Below are 9,807 nucleotides of genomic sequence, written 5' to 3' on the forward strand. Positions count from 1 at the left end.
AAAAAAAAAAACCCACACACACAGATTCGCACTTTTACATACACACATACATTTTAAGTTACAGAGAATCAAGTTTATTTGGGTAAGGTTGTATGCATTTGTTATGGAACTCAGCATCACTAATTATGGCGTGAGTCTGGTAAATCCTCTCGACTTCCTGCACTCTGCTAAATCTCACCTAAACAGGTACCTTCAAGCTTCTAGATTCAAGAGTCTATCTCACTATCAACATCACGCTCCTGGTAAGCCTATCTTTCATTTTCTTCAGCACCTGGGATGTGAAGGGTAGAGTGGGGTCTTTCAAGTAACTTCTTTTGAAACAGAGTCTCACTATGTAGACCATACTGACCTTAAACTCTTTCTAAGGTCCTAGAATTATACACCAGCCAGTGCCATGCCAGTTACTGCCAGCCCATTTTTCTTATTCAGAAACTGGGGCTACAGGCTTGAGCAGGTCGACCATAAGGTTTACCTCTTTCTGGGTCTATGCCAAGGGTGTAGAAAGGCTGCTGGGAAGGCCCCTCCCATGCTGCCCTCCCTCATTCCCAATCTCTGTCCCCCCTCCTACCCCCTGCCCCCAAGCCTCCTACTCCACCTCCAGAAAGCCCTGGAACTCTTTTTCTTTTCTTTTCTCTGAACACCTTCCATCCTGGACTGGCCTCAGAGTTCTGAGACTGTGGGTGCTAGGGTCCAGTTTGCCCACTGGCCTGGCCTCTCTCAGGGTGTCCTAGGGTCCTTTTTCTCCAAGTGCCCTCCATCACATACACACCTGCACCACACCACACACACACACACACACACACACACACCTGATCCCCCATTACCACCTACCCTGTTCTCTAACAAGAGAGTGCTAGAGGCTGGGGCATCCTAGCGAGACTGGGCCCTCTCCGGGAAGCCTTTTTCCCCACATTTTCCCAAGTACCCTCTGTTACAGGCAGGCCTAAAGGTTGTGGTTTGAGAGGATGCTAAGGCCCAGCATTTCCAGCAGCCTAACCACAGGTCCATGCAGCTTGAGAGCTTTTGTTCTTGTTTTTAAAGAGGCTCCATGTGACCCAGTATCCTAGGCAAGTGGTGTCAGAGTTGTGGACTGGGCAGACGGAGGCGTGCTAGAGGATGCTGGAGGCTAGGCCACCTATCCTGGAATCCTGGAGCTTGTCGCTTCTTTTTCTCCAAGTGCCTTTAATTCAGAGCAGACCTTACACTCTTGGACATCTCTCCCGCCTGGCCCCCTCTCTGGTGAGTCTTGGATATTTTTCTTTTCTCCAAGTTCTCTCTTCTCTGGAACACCCCAAGGTCTAAGCAACAGAAGGTACTAGAGGTTCGGGAGTAGGATGTCTGGCTCCCTCTATGGGAAACACCCCCTCCCTTTTCTCCAAGTGCCCTCAGTACCAGACAGTCCTCAGGATCTCGGAAGAAGGCGGTGCTATGGGCCTGATGTCCTATGTGGGCTGGGCTCTTTGGAGAGCCCTGAGATTTCTTTCTGTTCTCCAAGTACCCTCATTTCGGGGCAGGCCTCTCTCAATTTTTCCATCTGTCAGTTTTTGGCCTGGATCCCTGGGTAAATAGAGTCCTCTTTAGACAGTCTTTGCTCACATTTATATTATTTAGGGTACTGTCTGTGTTTTCTTCTTGAAGTTTCAATGTCTTTCGTGGAGTTTCAGATTTAGGTCTTCCATCCATTTAGAGTGCCGTGCCCCCTGTGTTGTCCCTGACCATGGGCCTGGGTAGTATGTCAGTAGTGGTGAGAGGCCCTAGTCAGGCAGCCAGCTACTGCTAGGATTAAGTTGTGAAGGCAAGGCCTTTGGTCTTGTTCTAACCTCTTTTGGTTGACATTTTGGCAAATGTCAGGCTGACCTGGGAAGACAGAGAGAGGAGGCTTGCTATGTGTTTGAACATGGCTATTCAGACAGTTACACTTCCCACTGAGTAAATTCATTACCCCACTTAACATGACTTGCTGGTATCTGCTCCTTCATGCCTGGCCCTTACCCCCAGGCACTTGACATTTTCTTTAAGCCACACGCCTTCAAGTCTACTCCATGGCACCCTGCAGAAGTCACATACTTGGCCCTGAATTCAAGAAGTGACCTTTACAACTAAAAGAACTTTCTAGTACTGAGAAGTAAGAAGTCTTAGAAGAGAGGTTGGTGGGTAAATAAAGGAAACACAAAAAACAAAGCTGGACTGTTCCAGTGGTTTGTGGGTACTTTAAAGCCAGGAGGGCATAGCAGTGAGATACATGGCTCAAAGCAAGATCTCAGGATCTACAAGAGGTGTCCTCACCCCCAGCCATGTATGTGTGTGATGTGTATGTGTGTATGGTATATATGTGTGTATGTGATGTTATGGGTGTATATGTGTATGTGTGTGTGGTGTGTATGGGTGTATGTGTGCATGTGTGTGTGGTTTGTGTGGTGTGTGTATGTGTGAGTGTGCATTATGTATGTATGTGTGGTGTGTATGTGTGTGCAAGTATATGTATGAATGGTGTGTGTATACATGTGTGCATATATGTATATGTGTGTGTGTGTATGTGGTGTGTGTATGTGTGTGAGTTGTGAGTTGTGTATGGGTGTATATGTGTGTGGTGTGTATGTGTGTGGACTGTTGTGTGTGAGTGTGTGTGTGTGAGTGTACAAGTGTATGTGGTGTGGTGTGTGTATATCATGTGTCCATATAAGTATATGTGTGGTGGGTGTATGTGTGTATATGTGTGTGGTGTGTATGTGTGTGGACTGTTGTGTGTGAGTGTGTGTGTGTGAGTGTACAAGTGTATGTGGTGTGGTGTGTGTATATCATGTGTCCATATAAGTATATGTGTGGTGGGTGTATGTGTGTATATGTGTGTGGTGTGTATGTGTGTGGGCTGTTGTGTGTGAGAGTGTATGTCTGGTGTGGTGTGTGTGTTTGTGTGTGTGTATGTGTGTGTGTGAGTGTGCGTGTATACAGTGATTATGTAGTGCATACATACCTGTGTGTATAGCTTCCCAGGTGCTCCAGCTGGAGAGACAGAAAGAAAAGGCTCTGTCCTCCTGAGCTTCCCAGGCTACACTGGGAAACAGAGTGGGACTCTCCACGAAAGCCATCAGCAGCACAGCTATTGCTGTGACACTTCAGAGAGGCTCTACTCCAAAGCTCTGCCACACAGTTCCTCTTGCTTCCAGCTTCGCTGTCGTCAGACTTTGCAGGAAGCATCTGATTTGTTCACTTTATTCTTGCTATGCTGAGAACTTTGGCTTCCGCTTTCTCCCATCACCTAGCCCGTTCCCATGCTCATGCCCCTCCCCCATGAAGTCATCCGTTCCTAAAGGAATCTCTGCTTTTGGATATAAGGATAAATGTATCCTCCACTGGAGGCTGGAAGATGGTTTCTGGTCCCTTTGTCTCTTCCTGACCAGGTAGTAAGTGGCTTTCTTTCCTGGGATCATTTGTACAGTTGGAAGAGCTTGACAGCTTGTGTTAGAATCACGTGTTTACTGTGCCTGTGTTTATATCAGCCCTGTTTCTATACTGACAGCAAACACCATATGGAGGGGAAGAAAGCCTGCTAGATGAATTCTTAAGGAGTCACAATATCAGACATGAAATCTCACAATTGCTCTGGGAAACAGGGGGTTTATCTTGTTCCAGTCAAATAAGAAATACTGTGCTCTCTCCCATACTGGAATAAAATTGTCTGACTCATAGTAATTTGGTCTGGTTCTGGTAATTTGCTACTTGGTTGGAGAAAGATGTAAAGGTTTGTTTTTCTTCCCTGTGAGGCAGGGGGTGGGTGGGTGGGGGACAGTGATCAGCGGGCTATGTGAAGGGCCTCATGCTAACAGATACAGAGTACAGACCTACAGGGAACCACAGTGGCCAGGATCCTCCTGTGGCTATAATCATCTAGCATGCCGTTTCATAACTATCACTTGGGACCGTGTCTGCTTGCCCACATGCACCTGTTACCGCTTCCAATTGAGAAGCCCTCCTCCCCACCCCCTTGGAACCTGACATACATCAAAGCTAAATACTTCATGGAGTGGCTACTTATGAACCATCTGTGCCTAGAGATATGGAGCCTATACCCACACTGAAAGGCAGAGTTCAGGCAAGAATCCAGTGCTGGTGGCCAAGTAGGGGAGAACCTGGCATGAAGCTCACCCATGTCAATCAAAGTATTCACTAAAGAGAAAGCCACATTTGTGAGTGGCCTCTACATATCACACTGAAAATCTGTGAGTTCCTACTAAAATAGCCCCTGCCTTTCAGCCATTTCCCTGTGAAAAGAGCGACGAATCTCTCCCCCTTGCTGTTTCTGTCAGACACAGATGCCCAGGTCTCAAGCTGGCCTTTAACTGACAGGCGGAAAAGATATCTTATCAGCCCTTAGTCCTCGGCACCCTAGAGATAAGAGTGAGTTCCAGAAGTCCTTTTCGGGAAGATAAGAGGTCCTTCCAGGCCTCTTTCCAAGAAGCTCTAGCTGCAGCTTCAGGACCGCAGTCACAACCTCTGATCCCAGTTGCTAAGTCAGGGCATGGGCCACTCCTCGAATCTACCACTGTGGCCAGGAAACAGACTTCCAATTTGGCGATGACTAAATTAAGCGCCCATGTTTGACCTTATTGTTGTGACAGGAAGGCCGAAGGGTTTAATTGGCTGGGGCTGAGTCATTTGCCTGTTCTTGAACGTGTCACTGGGACTGGAAGACAGGTGACTCTGATTGGCTAGGGCTGAGTCACAAACCATCCCCAGAGCTTGGGAGGCACCAGTGTCTCAGACCCAGAAGGTCTGATAGGGAATTGTTCAGACTTGGGAGGAGGATGCTCTGTAGAAGAAGAGATAGAACAGACCAAAAAGACTTACATCTGGGCTAAAAACAGGTCCCCCTCTCCCAACCTTGTTTGTGGACAGTTGTCCCAGTTGTCCCTGCTTCTCCATAACTGCCAAGGGCACAGTCCTTCTTTTCCCCCAAGTTGCTTCTGTGAGCCTTGGGGCAGCTGCAGAACAGAAGGCCAGACATGCATGCTGGAAATATTGAGGGCAGTGTGCCTCCGTCTTGATTCTCAAGGCGTCCCCTGTCCAGTTAAAACTCAAAGAAGCTTTAGAAAGACTCCTAGTCCCACTCCCAAATCAGTGCTCCTCCTCCTTCTTCTTCTTCTTTTTTTTTTTTTTTCAGAGGAGGGACTGTGGTCACAGAGAGGGTGTCCTCTCTTCTTAAGTCAACTTGACACAAGCTAGAGTCATCTGAAAGGAGGGAATCTCGTTAAGAAAATGTCTCCACAACATCAGGCTGAAGGCAGAGCTGTAGGACACTTTCTTAATTAGTGATTGATGTGGGAGGACCCAGCCCATTGTGTGTGGTGTTGGGCTAGTGGTTCTGGATGCCATAAGAAAGCAAGCTAAGCAAGTCAGGAGGAGCAAGCCTGTAAGTTAGCACTCCTCCACCGTCTCAGCATCACCTCTTGCCTCTTGGTGCCTTTGCAGTTTGAGGTCTTGCCTTGGCTTCCCTCAATGGACTGTGATTCGGGATACCTAAGCGAAACAAACCCTTTCCTCCCTAAGTTGCTTTGATCTCTGTGTTTCTTCGCAGCACTGGTAACCTAAGATGGGCCAGCTGTTTGAAGTAACAAAATAGCCCCTGGCTTAGCACCCCATCTCCTCAGCCTTGGGGTTTGATTAGCTCACCTTGTTTCTTCTTCAGACTCCCCTTGACCTGAAGGCTGGTGGCTTTCTGTCGCTGCCTGTGCAGCTGGGAAGTGTGCAGCTTTCAGAGTCTGAAGCAGCTGAGCAGTGCTTTCACTTCACTTGGGAGAAAAAGAAAAGGAGAAGGAGATGGAAGAGGGAAAACACAAGGCCCAACTGTTTATTCATTTTCAATTAATTATAAGCCATTTAGAACTTTTCCCAAACCCTCCTAAGAAGAGAAAATGGGGGGGTTTCCTCATGAAGCAGCTTTTCAGAAGTGGTGTGGGCTACAGGCAAACTTCCATATCTGGCCCAGGTCCTATATCTGGTGCCAATGGCTACATCTATAAAACACTCCCACACGTAAGGCTCAGGAAACATTGCAGAAGAGGGAGTGAAGATTGGGGGATATGTTATGAGATTGTGTCTCCTAGTACTGTCAGAGGAACACTCATAAATCTCACAAACATGACTTCCCAAGCATGAGCTGAACAAAGACGACATGAACAGACAAGCCAAAGTGGGTGGGAAAAGCCCAGGGAGGCCTCAGCCCTGCACAAAGCAGGCAGCTAAGGAAGGCTGAGGGCAAAAGAAATGGTTTTCTCCAGAGAAGGGCACAATCGGTTATCCAATACCAAAAGGCTGGCCCTGAAAACACACATACAAGCCTCAGTGTACAGACTGGACAGGTTATACTTAGGAATATACATGCTATCCATCCAATAACGATCAATGACAAAAGACACCATGATTTGAAAAGAGAGGAAGGAGGGGTAGAGGGCGGGTTTGGAGGGAGGAGAGGGAAGGGAGAAATTGGAAAATGAAAGAGGAAAAAAATGGGTGGGTGGTTCCCTGGTAATTGCGTTGGGACAATGGAGCACCTGACAGAAGCAGTGTAAGGAGGCAGGGGTTATTTGAGGCCATAAAAGGAGGGTAGAATCCAACATGTCAGGGAAGTCTTGGTGGCAGGAAACCCAGGCCACATTGCATCCAGGGAGAAAAGCAGCAGGCGATGGGTGAATCAGGTCTTCTTCTCCTCAAATACAAATCAAACTCCACGCCTTCTTTCCCTCTCTTCCCTCCCTCCCTTTTTTATTTTTTTTCTTCTGTAAGGAAACAGTTGTCTGAGTCCAGCCATCTCAGGAACAACTTCTCCATTTTGCTGGCAGGGTTAAATTAAGTTCATGTTTCCAGGCCCAGGAACCAATTCCTACCCTTATTGGTGGAAAATGTAACAATAACGTGGCACAGATGTTTGTGGTTTGCAAGCTTAAAGATGCTGGGATATTCTGGCTCTTGCAGTTCAACTCCTGAGTCTGTTCTGCGGCCCTGATTGATCAGTAGCGACTTGATTCTAAATACTTTTGTCATCTGTGTTGATCTGGTGTTTGAGTTATGTTGGATTTAAGTGGACCCCATAACACTTCTTCCCTCCCTCCCTCCCTTCTTCCTTCCTCCTTTTTTCTTGTTTCTGTTTTCTTCCTTCTTTCAAGTTTTGTGTATGGGTGCTTTGTGTCCATGCCTGTCTGAGACCCATGTGCATGCCTGGTACCCTTGGGGGCCAGAAGAGGGCATCAGATCCTCTGAGACTCGAGTCACATGTGGGGACTGAGGTTCAAACCCAGGACCTCTGGAAGAACAGCCAGCGCTCATAACCTCTCCCAGCCCGGTTTTCTTCTTTTTCTGCAGCAGGAGCACATGAAGGATGGCGCCACACTTAGGGTCGATCTTCTTACTTCAGTTAGTTCAGTCTACAGAGTCCCTCACTCAAAGCCTGGCTTCTTCATGTTTACAAATTCTGTCAATAGTAGCTGCCACCAGCTTCCTAGTTCTGGCACAAGCAATTGGGAGGGTGAAGTAAGGCTAAGACCGTGGGAGGTCATGCTGAGAGAAGATTGGGAGTTTCATTTTACAGACTGAGCCTCTTCTGCATTCAGCTGGAGAACTCTAGGAGACCTGCATGTGAATCTAACCCGGAGTGACAAGCATCCACTACTGAGCTCATGGGGAAGACTTGTGCTTGGGAAATCCAAGAGTTGTCACCGTACAGCTGAGACATAAAGCCTTGGGCTAGGGGGAGCTCTCACCCAGCAGATAGATGCAGCTATAGCAGTGACTAGGACCAAAGACCATGGGCAGGACCAGAGCTGCTGCTCCCCATGTGGAGAAGATGAAGTGGCTGCTGCTGTGAGACCTGTCTGGGGAGTCGATGATGCTGAGCAGGGTCAGACTGAGCCCAAGATCTGGTGGGATTCTCCAGCCCTGTGTTCTGTTGGGTGCCTCTAGCCCACTTGAGAAGGGGATGGGGAACCTCAGTGGGTGCCCATTTTCATTCTAGTTGTGCCATCCTTCCCTTCTTGCTGGGCTAGTACCAAGAGCTGTTTATCAGAAAGGAAACAGGAGTCTGGCTCTTGCATTGGCAGGCCAAATGCTCTACATAAGCCTTGACAGAGCCGCTATTTGGAGGAGCTGACCTAGCCCACTGGTATTTTTCCTTGAGAATTATAGAGTCCTGTTCATTGCCACCTGGCAGCCTGACTAGCCTCTGGAGCATCTCTTAAACAGGAAGTCTTCGCTGAGTTTTCCAGGACCAGTGTGACTTCTCATCTCAAATCATTTGTTTTCTTTCATCCTAACTGAATGGGAGGAGCAAGGGAATGGCCATGTCCTTGGCACTGCAGATAGTTAACACCCAGGGAGCAGTGAGTGCCCTCGTCTGCGTTCCCACCTCCCTGTTGAATTTCCACCAGGCAGAGCTTATTAAAAATAACCCGTCTTCCCGGGGCTGCTCTTCTCTGTAACCTCACCATCTGCATTTCTCAGGTCAAGCACAGACTGGCTGTTTTCAAATGGACCTCAGTGGTCTGGGGGGTAGAAGATTTGTGTGTTACTCACCAGGCAAAGGGGTTAGGTTAGCTCAATCCCACTCTGTGCTTCACGGGGCCTCCACAGCCCTCTCAGAATGTCTGTGACCTAAATCTGATCTCTGGAAGACAAATAAGATTTGGCCATCTGGCCAGGCGATGGAGAGAGGCTCAGGCTAGTGTCCACCCCGCAGGCCGAGAGAATCTTGCCGTGAGCATCTTCAAGATGGACGGCCTTCTCATTCACTCTTCTCTCTGGGGACCCTAATCTCTGGCTTGTCACTAGTGTGAAACTCTCCTGTCCCCCCATTTCAACCAGACCTTATTTTTTCTAGCCTCTTCTCTGGGGGTGTGGAAGAATTGTTGGATCTTGAAGCAGATTTTCCTGGTGTGTGTTCATCATCTGCCTCCTATGAGGGAGACCGTCTTCTGCAGTTAGTGGCTGCATAGTGAACAGAAGAGGTGAGCACTCACACATGGGAGCTAGCCTTCCTGGGTAAAGGAAAGATCAAAAGTTAGCAAATAAGAAAATGTCCAGAGGATGGCACCAACAGGAGCTGTGAGCCGCTGAGTGTCTTCCCTGCCTCGCAATGCAGTGGCTCAAAGCATCAGGAAGCTGTGCCAGCTCCACGTCCTGTGGTCAGGTGAGCACACATCAGTGTCTTTCAATATGCCTGGTTATTTTGGAATTTTGTTGTAAAATAATCACTTCTACCTCACCATGGAACTAAGCAGTCTGACTCCTTGTATCTTTCTATTATTAATCTGATCTCTCTCAAGAATTATTTTTGTCTTAGAGTGAGGACAGGATCTCATGTAGCCTAGGCTGACATCTAACATACTATGTAGCTAGAGATGACCAGGAATTTCTGATCTTTCTGCCTCTATCTCCCAAGTGCTGGGGTTATAGGTGTGCACCACGTAGCCTGGTTTAATGTGGTGCTGGCTTTGTGTGCTACCCAAGTACTCCACCTAACCTCACCTAACCTAACCACATCCACAGCCCGAGAGTCATACTTGAGAAACCTGCAGGACAATTGGCAAAGCCAAACCCAGGACTCACAGTCATCTGGAAAGAGTGCCTCTTCTAAAATGGGTTCATCTAGGGGACACGTGTCCTGTCTCCTAGGTGTCCCCCTAATATTTTATGATTATATCACTATCCTAGAATCTGTATGTTCTAAATGATGCCAGCCAGATCATCAGAGCACTAAGCCGGGCGTGGTGGCACACGCCTTTAATCCCAGCACTCGGGAGGCAGAGGCAGGCGGAT

The sequence above is a fragment of the Mus caroli genome, chromosome 7 (genome assembly GCF_900094665.2).
Source record: "Mus caroli chromosome 7, CAROLI_EIJ_v1.1, whole genome shotgun sequence".
In the NCBI taxonomy this organism is placed as follows: domain Eukaryota; kingdom Metazoa; phylum Chordata; class Mammalia; order Rodentia; family Muridae; genus Mus; species Mus caroli.